Below are 14,654 nucleotides of genomic sequence, written 5' to 3'. Positions count from 1 at the left end.
TATATACAATATATTTAGAGTGTATAAAAAATATATTTTATACAATTGTAATACTTTAAAAATAATTAATCTTTTTTAAATACAAACAATTTGTCACCATGCCGACGTGCTTTTTGTGCAAAAGTGTTATTGTAGATCTCGAAATATACAAGAGTCACATTTACGTTGATCATGGGTTCGAAAAAAGAGGTTATATATTCTGCGGTGAGTTAAATTGTCATCGACAATTTTCGTCATTTAAAACATTTAAGAGACATTGGGGTACAGAACATTATAATTTACATGAAATTAGTAGCAACACATCTAACACTCAATCTCAGCCAATTGAATCTGCAAAAGTTAATAACATCCCTAAAAATAGTGCATCTACTTCCGATACAAATGAAGCATCTACTTCCGATATTAAAGCACAAAAACACTTATCTGATTATCGTTTAGATTTAAAAAACATGTTTGAAATAGAAAAATTAAAAGAAGAATTGCATTCAAAAGCATTAAAAAAAATAACGGAGTTATACGCAGACTCTACTTTATCTAGAAATAAAGTGGGAATTTTTATTAATATGTTCAATACAATGGTTAGTGAAAAGTCAGAAATTTATTCTTTGATTTTAGATCGTTTGAAAACTTTAGGCGAATCCGAAGAAAATTTAAAAAATATTGCAGATGCTTTAATTTGTACTCAAAATCCGTTTCAGAAACTCGAAACTGAATATTTAAGGTTCAAACAATTGGAAGATATTGGTGTTTTAATTCCTCCTGTTAAAAAAGAAATAGGCTGTAAATATGTGCCTTGTGCTTCTCACAATTTAAATGTTATAGAGTCTCATAAAGAAGTCCACGCAGAGTTCATTCCATTAAGACAAGTATTAAAATCTGTTTTTGAAATGAAAGGGGTTTTTCAATCAGTGATGGCATATAAAGAAAAATTAGAAAATGAAAATAGTATACTCTCCAATTTCATACAGGGAACTTTATGGAAAAATTTAACCGAAAGATATTATGGAACAAAATTGGTCCTACCACTGTTCTTATTTTTTGACGACTATGAGACGGGAAATTGTTTAGGTAGCCACGCGGGAATGTACAAAATAGGTGCTTCTTATATTAATATTCCTTTATTTCCTCCAGAATTTGGATCTTCCTTAAGGAATATATATCTTGCTGAGTTATTTTATTCCGACGATAGAAAAATTTGCGGTAACCATTTCTCATTTTTACCCTTAATTGAAGAATTTAAATTTTTACAAGACACGGGCATCGAATTAAATCTCCCTGACTGTAAAGTACAAGTATATTTCCAACTTGCATTAATTACAGGTGATAATTTAGGATTAAATTCTATTTTCGGAATGACAGAATCTTTCAATTCAAATTTTCTTTGCCGAATGTGTAAAATGTCCAAATCGGAATTGCAATATTCAAATAGAGAAGATTCAAGTAAATTAAGAACAGAAGAATCCTATGATGCTGACTTAATACTTGATGACATTTCTAAGACTGGAATTAAAGAAGAGAATGTTTTTCACAAAATTAAAGGATTTCATATGACTTCAAACATTGTTGTGGACATTATGCACGATCTGTTTGAAGGTGTGTGCGACACAGATATGGCGGAAATTTTGATTTATTTTATTTTTGAAAAAGAATATTTTACTCTTAATGACTTAATTTATAGAATGCAATTCTTTGATTACGGGGCAATAGATAAACAAAATATTCCTCCTCCGGTTTCCGAAAAATTTGGACCTAAAAACACTTCTATTAAAATGTCAGCTAAAGAGATGTGGATCTTTACACTCTCTTTTGGTCTCATGATGGGTGACGTTGTACCTCATGACGATCCAGTCTGGAGGTTTTATTTAACTCTTCGTCAAATTATCTGTCTTGTAACTACTCCAAGTATTCAAAATGAATGTACTTACTTACTAGATACTCTTGTCGAAGAACACAATTCTTCATTTACGAAGCTTTTCAAGAAACCTTTAAAACCAAAAGCACATTTTATGACACATTACGGTAGAGTCATTAGAAATTGTGGTCCTTTAGTCTTTTTTTGGGGGATGAGAAATGAAGCCAAACATCAAGAGTCAAAAACGACAGCTATTATTTCATTCTGTAAAAAGAATCTTTTATACACTCTTGCTCTCAAACATCAATTGAAATTAGCAAATATATTATTGTCTAATGAAGGTCTTGTTGAAAAGTTTGAAGTTGGTCCAACAAAATCAACGAATTTACAAAATTTAATTATTTTATATGAAATCAGCAATTATAGTTTTCCGTCCATTCAGGAACCAATATTTCAATGTAATTGGGTTAATAAGTCTGGCGTAAAATACCAAGAAAATTATGTAATATTGTTAGAAGAAGCAAATGAATGTTTACAGTTTGGCAAAATCCAACTTGTCATTATAGATAACGATAATAAAATTTTTTTTCTTTGTAGAAAGCTTCAAATCCTTGATTTTGATGAACATTTTGACGCATATGAAATAGAATATTCGAATGCAAAATGCATTGTGAACTATGATTCTCTGTTAAGTCCTTTCCCGTTGAACATAATAAAAGAACATGGTAAAAAATATATTTCGACAAAACACTTACCGTAGAATAAATAACTTTCTTTTCGAGAGAAATATTAAGTTAAATATACGTATTTACTGATTCGAAACTTACTTGTAGTAGATATGATCTACAGCTTTTGTACGACAATTAAAATTGTATATCGCATAATATTTTTTATTTCCATCTGTTATAGTACGAATAACAATTCATAGTTTTAAAAATTGTTAAGTTTCTTTCGAAAATAGTCAATAAGTTCTTCAATACTCTTGTAATAATTATAATTTTCACGACTAAACAATTCCTGAATTTTACTTTTATATTCCACCTTTTGTATAAGGAGAAGATTTATAAACTTGTATTTTTTGCAATTCTAATTATATTATAATTTAATATATTTAAAGTTTTCAGATTTTTAGTTTAGTATAATCAGAAAATGTTCGAAATGTGTAATTGCAAGACTATATAGTGATAAAAAGCTGTTTTAAAAATGGTATTTAGACTATTTTAATTTTCGATGCAAAAATTGTTTAAGTTAAAGAATAGTACCAATGATTATTTCCAGTTTTATATTCGACAGCAAAAATTGTATTAAATATATTCCGATTATTCATGCATGTTAAAAGAAATTTTATGTTTTTCTCTTACGTTTAAGTAAAAAAGGTTTTGTATTATTTGAAAAAAAGAGTGTAAACTTTTAGAATGTAAAATGACTTCAAATGTTCACATTTTTTAAAATTTGGCTGCTACAATTGTAGACCAAAATCTGTTCAAGTTTTCAATACATTTAATGTATTTTTGTTTGTATATTCGTTCATTGTCAATAAATTTTTTCTAAATACACAGAATGTAAATCAAAGTTTATTTTTATTATAAGAATTAATTTCCAAGGACTTTGTTAATAAATATTTTTCAGCCTATATTAATATTTAAATATAACAATACAATATGATAATAGTTAAATAATAATAATAAATAATATAAAAATAAAGTACAATTATAATAAACTTTTTATAGATTACATATTACTTATTAAGATTTAATAATTAAATATTATACTCTAAAAAGTTTCCACATATTGTAACAATTATCAGAATGTCTATTATTAAAAGAAAATTTTTTTCTAAAAGCATTTTTGTGCGTTATCAATAAAATTATTACAAGAAACTTGAACTGACATATTAATCATTTTTTGTTTATATTATATTTCCCACACCGATTCTAAATTAAATTTTTTCAAATTTTAATTAAATAATCAGGGTTGCTACGATTTCAGCATTTCAAAATTCCCTGACTTTTCCAAGTTTTCCAGGCCATTTTACTTCGAATTCCCTGACCAAATTAATAGTTGTTGTTTGCTTTTTTGTTTCCTAACATTTTTAATATTTTTTCTTTTAAAAATTAATGTATTGAACATCATTGAATTCTTGCAAAGAATTTTATAAAAAAATTTGAGAATAATTCAATTCCTTCGAAGAATTTTATTATTTACAAAAGTAATTTAATTTTTGCGAAGAATTTTATTAAAATGATTGATAATTCTAATTAAATTCTTTGAAGAATTTCTTTTAATTTTTTTTTAAAAATGGAATTTTTTTAATAATTTTAATTGATAATTTTTAGAATAATTGAATTTCATTCATTCTTTCGTGAAATTTTATTATAATTGTATTGAAAATAATTGAATTTTTGAAGAGATTTTTACTATTTAAAAAAATAATTTAATTCTTGCAAAGAATAATATTACAATTTTTGAAAATATTAGCTTATATGTTCTTAGGAAGAAAATTGAACAATATTAGGCAATAAAACATTTATATAGTTATTTCCAGGTTTTCCCTGACTGAGAAAAAATTTCCTGACAATTCCAGGTTTTCCCTGTACTGACCGTAGCATCCCTGATAATATTAAAATACGGAGGAAAAGTATCGTATATTTTCAGTTCTTTAATTACTATATAAATTGTGCCTCTTTTTAATCATAAAACACTACTGATAAACAAAAAAATGTAAATAACATAATCTCAGATTTTACAATCAGTATTAGATTATATTTCGTAAACACAAAAGGTGTGTTTTAATAAAATTGAAATTCACAATTTGGCATTACATGATCATTTAATTAAGGGGTTACGCCACCCTGAAATTTTCAAAAAAATTTATTTTTTTTTTTTGCTTAATTTCAAAGTTTATATTCTAACGAATATTTTGAGATGTCGCCGAAGACAATGTCTCACTAATTACAAAAGTTATGGTCATTAGAAGTCAGCGCGGTGGGGACGCGCCGAGAGCTGCTGGAAGCAGCGACTTTCTATTTTCGAATGGTCTAGGGGGCCCTTTCATGATTTAGGAAGGGTCCTTTTCATTGTATCCCTTCCATTCTTAAATAAAAAAAATTATGGCCCAGGAATTGCTGATTAAATAGTAAATTGAAAAATTTTCAAGTTATAATACACTAAAGTTCATTTTTTTCTTCTTTTGCGTTTTTCTCGAAACCACAATTTTCGAGACGGTGTACACGATAACTCAAAAACTATTCAATCGATTGACTTGAAAATTAATATACATCTTCCTAAATAGATTTTCCACAGAGTGACGTGGGATTTTTTTGATTGAATAATTTGAAAATTTTTTATCCAATTTTTTATACGGTAATTTTAGCCAAAAAAAAAATGTCAATTTTTGAAGTGCTTCCATTTGCGTAAAAAATTTTTTTTTTTAAAATGGCTTCGTGACTCTGTTCAAAATTTATCACTTTTTAAGAAAAATATTGTTTTACTTGTTTCTGACAAAAATTGAACTGCCAATCATGTACACCATCAAGGAGTGCTCCGGAAAAATTGATCCACGCCAATAGTTATATCTCCGCCATTTTTAATTAAAAACAATTTTTTTTTAAATATTTATAAAGCTCAATATATGTACTAAAGCATCAATAAATGTAAAGAAGTCCTACCTGAAACAGTTTTATCAAAAAAATTCCTAAAAAACCATCCGATTTTCATGCGTTCAGGGTGGCGTAACCCCTTAATATATTTTGTGTTTTACATAATTTTATAAAAACTGCACAAATTTTATTTGCTTTTAGTTTAACTTTTATAACTATTCACCAGAATTATGATTTTAGCTATACATTTTGAATACTTAAAGCGAAGAATTTCAACATCTTTCTTTTAAACTGACATAAAGTATAGGTTAGCAATACACTTTCCCCAATATAGAGATATTGACCAAAGATTTTCACTTTAGCCAAAACAGAGATATTGACAATATCGCTCGCTCGTTTTTGACGAAATGTTTAGTTATTTTGAAGAAAAAATTCTCTGATGTAGTTGAATTTTTTTTTCCGTGCAGTGCAAGATAATTCTATCTGAAAAGTGCGTGCAAAATAATGCTTATAGTTAAGCTGCTTATAAAATAATTCTGTCTAATACTTGAATATAATAGCTCACGTTGAAAAATATTGACTATCTCAAAGTTTCCTCATGGCTTCTCTTCAAGGTGACCTTAAAGCTAGCTGAAGGGTACATCATAAGGTTACCCGTACGTACTCTTCAACTACTCTTCAGCTTTACTCTCGAAATTTGAATGAGTAAAATTTATTACTAGTTTGAATTAGTGGCCGACTTTTTGCTTTTGAATTATTAAATTTCACTAACAAATAGTAATTTCTACTAATTTCTTAGTAAAATTTACTAATTCAAAAGCAAAAAGTTATGGTTCTTAATTGGGCGATATTTCCAAATTTTTGCTCTTGGTTAGCAGTTATATAATAAATTTATTACGATTTTATATTAAATTATAAAGTGTATATTAATCAATTATATTTATATTTTTATTTGATGCATACAGTCTGATGTTTTAGTCATTACCTACAATTTTTCTAAAAATTCTAAAAAAAAACTTAGGTAACTTATTTATTTATCTAAAATTAATGATTTTTTAAAATTGCTTATAATTTGAGTTTTTAATTGTCATAAAATGATGTTATTATTTATTATACAAAATTAGCCTGATAATCCTGATGACAAACCATATCATCCAAACATTGCAATTTTAATTTTAGTCAATGAATGTTCAAAAGAGCAACATAATTAATTTTATGTTATTTTTTTATCTTCCAAGGATTTCAATTCCAAGGAATTCAATGTAAAACAATTATTCAATAACTTAAATATTTTGCTCATAAATAACTTTAAAATTAAACAATTAAACGTTTAAAAAATAATATTTTTGAAAATATATATTACAGATCGCATTATTTCATTAATCATTAATATTATTTTATAAGACAGTAAATTTACTTCAAGTTCGCAATGAAATGTACTATTTTATAAGAATTCTAACTAGATTTTTATAAAAAAAAAAAAATTAAAAACAGAAATTTAACTTATAAAATATAAAGAAAAGTTTCTTTTCTAAAATAATGATAATCGTTAAGCGTGTACCAAACTTTTAATGTTTCATAAAATTAATAAAAATTAATTTAATGATTTACTACTAAAAATAATACGACACGCATTTATAATTGTTACATATTAATAAAAAATTCTATCATATTAGTCATAAACACTAAGAACAAAACTAAATCTTTGAGGTTCAATGAGCATTTTTTTACCATTGTTGCATTAACCCCAAAGCTAAAATTATCTTTCATTGAAGAGTTTTTGATAGAATTGTTTTGCACAACTTTTTTAGTTATAACTTGTTATTGCACTATTCTTTTGCAAAAAAAAATTATTTTCCACTGACGTTTAAATTAGCATTTAATGACCCGAAGGCATCGATAAGATGTCAAAATAATAGACAAGAAAAATAATTCTTCAAAGTACACGAAACATTTTATACTCTTGGATATATCCGGATTTAAAAAATTCAGATTTGTATAATATAGAGAGCCAGTAAAGATTTTTGTAAAAAGTTCTAAATTCTCAGCACAATCCACTAAATAGTTTAAAATTACTTTTGAATAATTTTGCACTTTATGCTGAAAGCTAAAATTTCTCAACATTTTACGAAACTACTCAACATTATCGCATGAATCTAAATTTTTCAAATGAATATCAATATATCCAAGAGTACAAAAAGTTATTTATTAAGTTTAAAACAAAAATTGTATGTACTTTTAAAAGTTATAAATTGGATAAAATAATAATTTGAGAATATAATGAGAAAACACTTGAAAAATTTAGAAACTCTCTAAAAATTCAAGGTCCATTTAATTAATTTAATGATTTGACATAAGATATGAAGATGAGTTTATAAAATATTATTGTTATTACTTATATATAGAGAGGAAAAAACTTCTGCTTACATAATACTTGAATGGTCTTCTAATGATGAAAAATTGACTTTCGTCTAATTTAAGATCATTAATATTGTGTACTTACGTGTGAGATTTTGATAAGTGGAAAACTGTGCTTACCTGCAACAAAAAGAGAATATTACTTTTAATAAGCATTGCAATAATTATTATTCATTAATTTTATTAGAAGTAATTTTCTACGTGGGAATAAAAAATAAATTAAAATAACTTTTACTTTTATTAAAATAACTTTTTTTTAACTTATTAAAACCGAAACTGACTGAAATTTCTAAGCATCTTCATTTGCCAAATTTTACTATATGAAAAAATTTGTTTTTAAAAAATGAAAGATTCTTATCAAAATCTTTGAACATTTTTACCCTTTAAAAGGAGAATATTTTGTCTGTAAATGAAAATATTTTCCATATCTCTCATATAGGATTCATTAGGGTGCTCTTGAGTTTTCTATTTCAATAAATAAATATAGTAAAAATTGTATAAATTGAAAACATGAAAATTTTTATTCTAAATGCCAACATAATATTTCCTGACATGTAAATTTGAAGATAAGAAGAAAATTTGTGAAAGGGATTATTAAGGAAATAAAGAATAGAGAAGCTATCAGACCCAGGTGTTTTTATGGTTCTTTTTTCTCCCTTTTCTTCCCTGTTTTTGCCGGACGAGGATTAAGCTTCTTTTTCTTTCTCGCCCTGCTTGTGTCACACGAGAAAAGGAATCTTGAAGACTTTTCTAGTCTGGGGCTTGTAGAACAAGATCGAAAAGTTGGAACTCTTTCAAGTCCCTGTGGATCATCGTTCGTTTTCGTATAGTTTGAACTCGGGGGTTTTCTTCAGCATGAAAATTGCAATGGACGGAATATACACTTTTAGATGACCCATCCATGTGAAAACGGTTCTCGGGTCTATAGTTGGAAAATACCACGCGGCAAGAGAGAGAGAGAGGGGGAGGGGCAGGCTATATGTACGTATACAAAATTTGAAATCACCAACAGGAAACTAACTTTACGCGAATGGGTATTTGGTGCATCGCGGTGGCTTAGAAATTGAGAGAGTTAGTTTCTCTCTTCGATCGTCCGCAAGACGCAATGGAATGCAGCTTGTGTGTGACTCGAAATTGAAGTTTCGAAATTACTTGAACGGTAATTTCTGCCTAAAGTGCAAAGGCGAGGGGTCCACTCATGTCATGCACTTCAAGTACGCAACTAAACTACTTCCGTTTATATCATAATATTTCGTCCGTGAATTACTCGCCATTTCGAATTATGTTATTTTATGGTTTACACTAATATTTATTAATTGTAATGAATTTTACTTTACAGATATAATGTACTCTCTAAATCTGAATTAGTGCGGATTCGTTTACCAATTTAAATTAGTAACATTTTTTACTAATTTTTAGTAGTTTTTTACTAATTGCTAGTAGAAAATTACTAATTCAATTAGTAAACCGTATTTTTTACTATTTCAAATTAGTAAATTTTCTACTAATAATTAGTAAAAAAAACTACTAAAAATTAGTAAAAAACAGTTACTAATTCAATTGGTAAACGAATCCGCACTATTTCATTAGTAGAAAACTACTAATTCAGATTTAGAGAGTATAAATCTATGCAAAAAAAAACCCGAGTCGAAATATAAACCCTCTTTTAAGCCTTCTAGTAAAATTATTCGAAAACGTCAATAAATTCTTTTTTAAATAAATATTTAATCATTATCATTATTCCATAGAAATTGAGATTTTCAAAAAATTCCAGATTCAAACCTTTATGAAATTCAACAACTTATAAGAATCTTATTATAAACATGAATCATTTTTTATAATAATTTAAATTTCCATAAAATTTAAAAAAAATTAAATTATTTCCAAAAATTTTAATAAAATCCTTCGCAAGAATTCAATTATTTTTACAAGTACTTTCTAAATTTGAATCGCTTAAAAATAACTGATTTAGAAGCAAAAAGTCAGTCACTAATTCAAATAATAATATTTCTACTGACAATTTGTTAAAAATAACTGATGATTCAGTAAATTTTTTTTGACTGATTCAATTAGTAAAGTTTAACTGATTTTTGAGTTATTTTTTTTACTGAAAATCAGTTATTTTTAACTGATTCAGAAGCAAAAAGTCAGTCACTGATTGTCAGTTAAAACCACGATTTTTAACTGACTCAAATTAAGAGAGTAATAAAATTTTTCGCTGAAATTCAAATATTTTTAAAATCTACTATTTTAATAAAATTTCTCAAAAGAATTCAATTATTAAAAAAAAAAATTATTATATATTTAAAAAAAATGTAATAAAATCCTTTGCAAGAATTCAATTATTTTCATAAATAATACAATTCTTTTACAGGATTTCAATTATTTAAAAAAAATTGAATAAAATTCGTTGCAAGAATTCAATTATTTTCAAAAAAATAAAGTTCTTCACACGATTTTAATTATTTAAAAAAAAATGTAGGTAATAAAAATTCGTTGCAAGAAATCAATTATTCTCCTAAATTATAAAATTCTTCACAGAAAGAATTCAATTATCAATTATTTTTAGTAATTTTTAAATAAGTTCCTTGAGAATTTTCAAATCCATTTGTTTACAATTCAATTTTACAAAAATTTTGGTTTATTCGGAAATTCTTAAATTAAATATTTAGAAAATAAAAACTTGAAATAATTTTTTTTTTAAATTCAATTAAACTTTTAAAAAAAAAATAATTCTATAGAATAGTCAGTTAAAAGTATGGAAAATTCATATTTTCAAAGATTTTAATTTAAAACACTTTTAAAATTCAATTATTTTTGAAAATTATAATGATTTTAATGATTTTATGAACTATAATGATTTTAATATTCAATTATTATCTAAAATTTTAAATGAAATTCACTTTTAAATCAAATTTTTTTGGAAAATTCTACGAGAATTCAATTATTTAAATACAAAAATAAATAATTTATTGAATGATTTTAATATTCAATTATTATCTAAAATTTTAAATGAAATTCACTTTTAAATCAATTTTTATTAGAAAATTTTACTAGAATTCAATTATTTAAATACAATAATAAATAATTTATTGAATATTTCTCAAAATTGAATTCTCATAAAGAATTTCATCAAGAAATTTTTAAATAATTGGATTCTTTTGACGAATTTTAATAAAATTTTTAAGAATAATTACATTTCTCTACGAATTTGATTAAAATTGTATTAAAAATAATTGAAATTCTGCGATGAGTATTATTATTCATGAAAATAAATGAATCTTTGTCAAAAAAATTTATTATTTATGAAAATAATTGAATTATTGCGAAGAAATTTTGTAAAAAAATTGTAAACAATTGAATTTCTTTGAACTTTTAATAATTTGTGAAAATAATTAATAATAAATGTTTTGCGTAGAATTTTATCAAAACTTTTTTTAAATAATTGAATTTTTTTGAACAAATTTATTAAAATAGTAAATATGGAAAATAATTGAATTCAGGAAAATTTTTTAAATTTTGCCAAGAATTTTATTAAAATTTTGTTTGAAAATAATTGAATTTTGGTGAAGAATTTTGTTATTTTTAAAGATAATTGAAATTTAGACGTTATTTTTTTTTTAATTTTTAAACATAATTGAATTTCTGCGAAAAATTTTATTACTTTTGAAAATAATTGAATTTTTGCAATCATTTATAACTTCTTAAAAATTCAATTTTTTCCAGTACTTCAATAATAAAAATCCCTGACTTTTCCCTTATTTTTCTGACCCGTACCAACCCTGAAACTCTAACCTTTAATAAAATTTATCGTTTTTAAAAAAAAATTTTCTTTCTTCCAAATTAAAACCGTATATAAATATTTTTTATTTATTGGGATTAAGATCAGAGATGTTAAAAATGGGTCTCAAAACCTATTTAAAATGCTAAATACTAAATGGTATCACAAAAAGTATTTCAAATATAAAATAGTTTTCAAAAAGTTATTTCAAATGCAAAATAGAAAATACGCATTTTCAAAATGGTTTTACAAAATAAAATGCTTTTTTTTAAATGAACTTTATTTTTACGTAACTTTTTGACTTTTCCATAAAATAAGATTGTATCCCTTATGAAACTGTTTTATATATTATTCTATTAATTTGACTTTATACAATAAACTGCTTTTTTGAAAAAATTGTAAGAAAACTTTTTCAGCAATTAAATAAAATATCTCATTTTCGAATGCTTGATGTGAAATCCTATGTAAATATTAAAACTTTGAACCTGAAAATTTCTGTTTTTAGTATGTAAAAATTTTCTTATAAAGTTTGGTAAAATTTAAAAGAAAATGAATTAGCCGAAGAATCTCCTTAAGGGCATCCGGGAAAAATCGAGCCCAAAAAGTGTTTTCCCGCGTGTCGTCTCACTCCTAAATAATTAGAGATATTTAGTTCGGATTTATCATGATAATTAGGGGAATTCGTGATGATAAAGAATATTCTCGAAATTTGCAAGTAATTTTTGAAATAAATATTGAAAAACGAAATTACAAAAGTTGGATTTTGGGCGAAAGTGAGAGACAATATGGCGGCGAGCACACAGACAAGTGGATCTATGTGTCAGTGGTCAAGGAGGTGGCGCCAATTCTCGGAAGTGGTCGCGACTTGAATTAAGGAAATGTATTAAACTCAAATTACTCCACTTTCAATCGTTAATAAAATAATTTCCTCGCAAAATTATTGCAAAAACGGAGAGGGCCGCTCCTCGGAGAGTCTTCCTCTATCACCCCTCCAAATATGAACCCGAAATATTTTATCCTCTCAAAATGAGACCGTGATACTGAACCGTAAAAAACACCTTTTTCCGTATATTTAAACAATTTTTTTCTATAATTATTTATCAAAATTTCTCCAAATTCCGAGAGGACCGCTACTCCCAGAGCATTTCTCTATATTTACCAAAAAATCCCGACTCAAAATATTCTTTTCTTTTTAAATGAGACGTCTATCACGAAACCAGTATTATTTCCCGGATGCCCTTAAAAGAAAAAATTGCTACAATATAAAAAAAATTTTCTTGTATTTTGCATTTTCAAATACAAAATAATGAAAAAAACCATTTCAAATCAAAATGCAAAATGGTTTTCGGCAAATGCATTTAAAATGTAAAATGAAAATAGGCATTTTGCATTTTCTATTTTGCATTTGAATATAAACAAAATCTAAAACTATTTTTGTATTTCATAATTAATTATATTTTTAATGTAGCAAATAATTTTACAAAATTACCTGACACAAAATTCTAGTTATTCCTTTTATCAAAATTTCATTTAAATTAAAAAAACGATTGTTTTTGATATAATAATTAAAATTTTGACTAGAGTTTATTTGAAATTGCGCAATATATTTACTGCAAACGGTTTTACAGAAAAAAAAATTATTCTAGTTAATTTAACTTTGTAAATAATACTGGTTACGGTAATCAACGTTGTGGTTAGGGAATATTTAACTTAGCCACTCTAATTAAATTAGCCAGAATTACTTCAAGTAAATTACGGAATAATTAACTGCCTTTTTGGTATGAAACAAAATAATTATATTTTCAATTTAGTATTTTCTTAGAATTGTAATTTTTTAAAAACAACTATAAAATTATCTTTAATTTTTTATAAAAAATACCAGTATTTTGTTACTTAAAAATTAGAATGTTTTTAAGCTTTTAGAATTTCTAAATACGAGTTCAATAATATTTTAAAAAAAAATTCTAAATGTTGGTGCCAATTTAGTGAATCAGTTATTTTTAACACCGATAAAATTTGTATAAAACTAATTACAACTAAAAGTTTTTAGGATGGTCAAATTGAAATTTAATGTCAAACTCAAACTTATCAAAAACTAAATAAAAAAATCAAATCCTCTCTGTAGATTATTTGACAGTAAACTTTTCCGTATAAAGAAACAAAAATTTTAATAATTCAACTAAAATTATAGATTTAAATTCAACTGTACAGATTTAATTATTTCATAAAATGGGCTGCAGAATAAGAAACTTAATTTTAATATAACACTATACATTCAAAACAGAAGGAAAACAATATATCTTCTAATTAACAATTTTCCACATACAATAAAAATAAAAAGAATAAAATACAAAATTATATGTTCTGTTATAGGAGATAATGGTAAATACAGATGATACTATCCCATATTGAATTGATTGATAATTATAGACTTCATTCATATACTGTAGTTAAAGAATAAATCACCAGCCATCAAAATCTTTGATCATAACAAGATTATTATTTTTCTCCGCGTGAGGAGATGAAGTGATGTCTATCTTTAACATCCAAGTTGAGATTATATGTGAAACCTAGTGAATTACAAAATTACCACCTACGTAACTCGAGTACGTATTTGCCCTTCCACTTCACAGCTCATAAAAAGTTTCACTTCCATTCATTTCGTCGCTAATAATAATTCATCAACAGGCAATACATTAACTGTCGACTCTTATAAAATATACGTATATATATGGGTGATTAAATTTAAATTGTCATTTTCATGTCCTGCCCAAAAATCTGGAATACTAGTTCATATATAAAAGTTTTTCAAGTCAATTAATTTTCTTAATCACTCCTTCTACTTAAATTAATAATTCTTAGTCGCTAGAAATTCTCTGAAAAAATTTGGCAGAAGAATTAGAAGCAAATTGTCAGTGGTGTCCCCTCAAAATTCTGTTTCTTGCAGCTTATTATTTTATTTTTAATAAATTTGTGTTAAATTTACTCCTTATATGCAGTTAAT

General features: G+C 25.3%; 1 protein-coding gene across 2 annotated transcripts in view; it reads right to left on the bottom strand.

Annotated features, from left to right (window-relative positions):
* LOC122498765 (RNA pseudouridylate synthase domain-containing protein 2-like) overlaps window positions 1-14,654 on the bottom strand; it is a 486,414-nt gene that overhangs the window by 304,668 nt on the left and 167,092 nt on the right. The gene's annotated exons all lie outside the window — the stretch shown is intronic.

This window comes from Leptopilina heterotoma, unplaced genomic scaffold (assembly GCF_015476425.1).
Source record: "Leptopilina heterotoma isolate Lh14 unplaced genomic scaffold, ASM1547642v1 Lhet_16, whole genome shotgun sequence".
In the NCBI taxonomy this organism is placed as follows: domain Eukaryota; kingdom Metazoa; phylum Arthropoda; class Insecta; order Hymenoptera; family Figitidae; genus Leptopilina; species Leptopilina heterotoma.
This window is presented reverse-complemented; position numbering and strand designations above follow the sequence as displayed.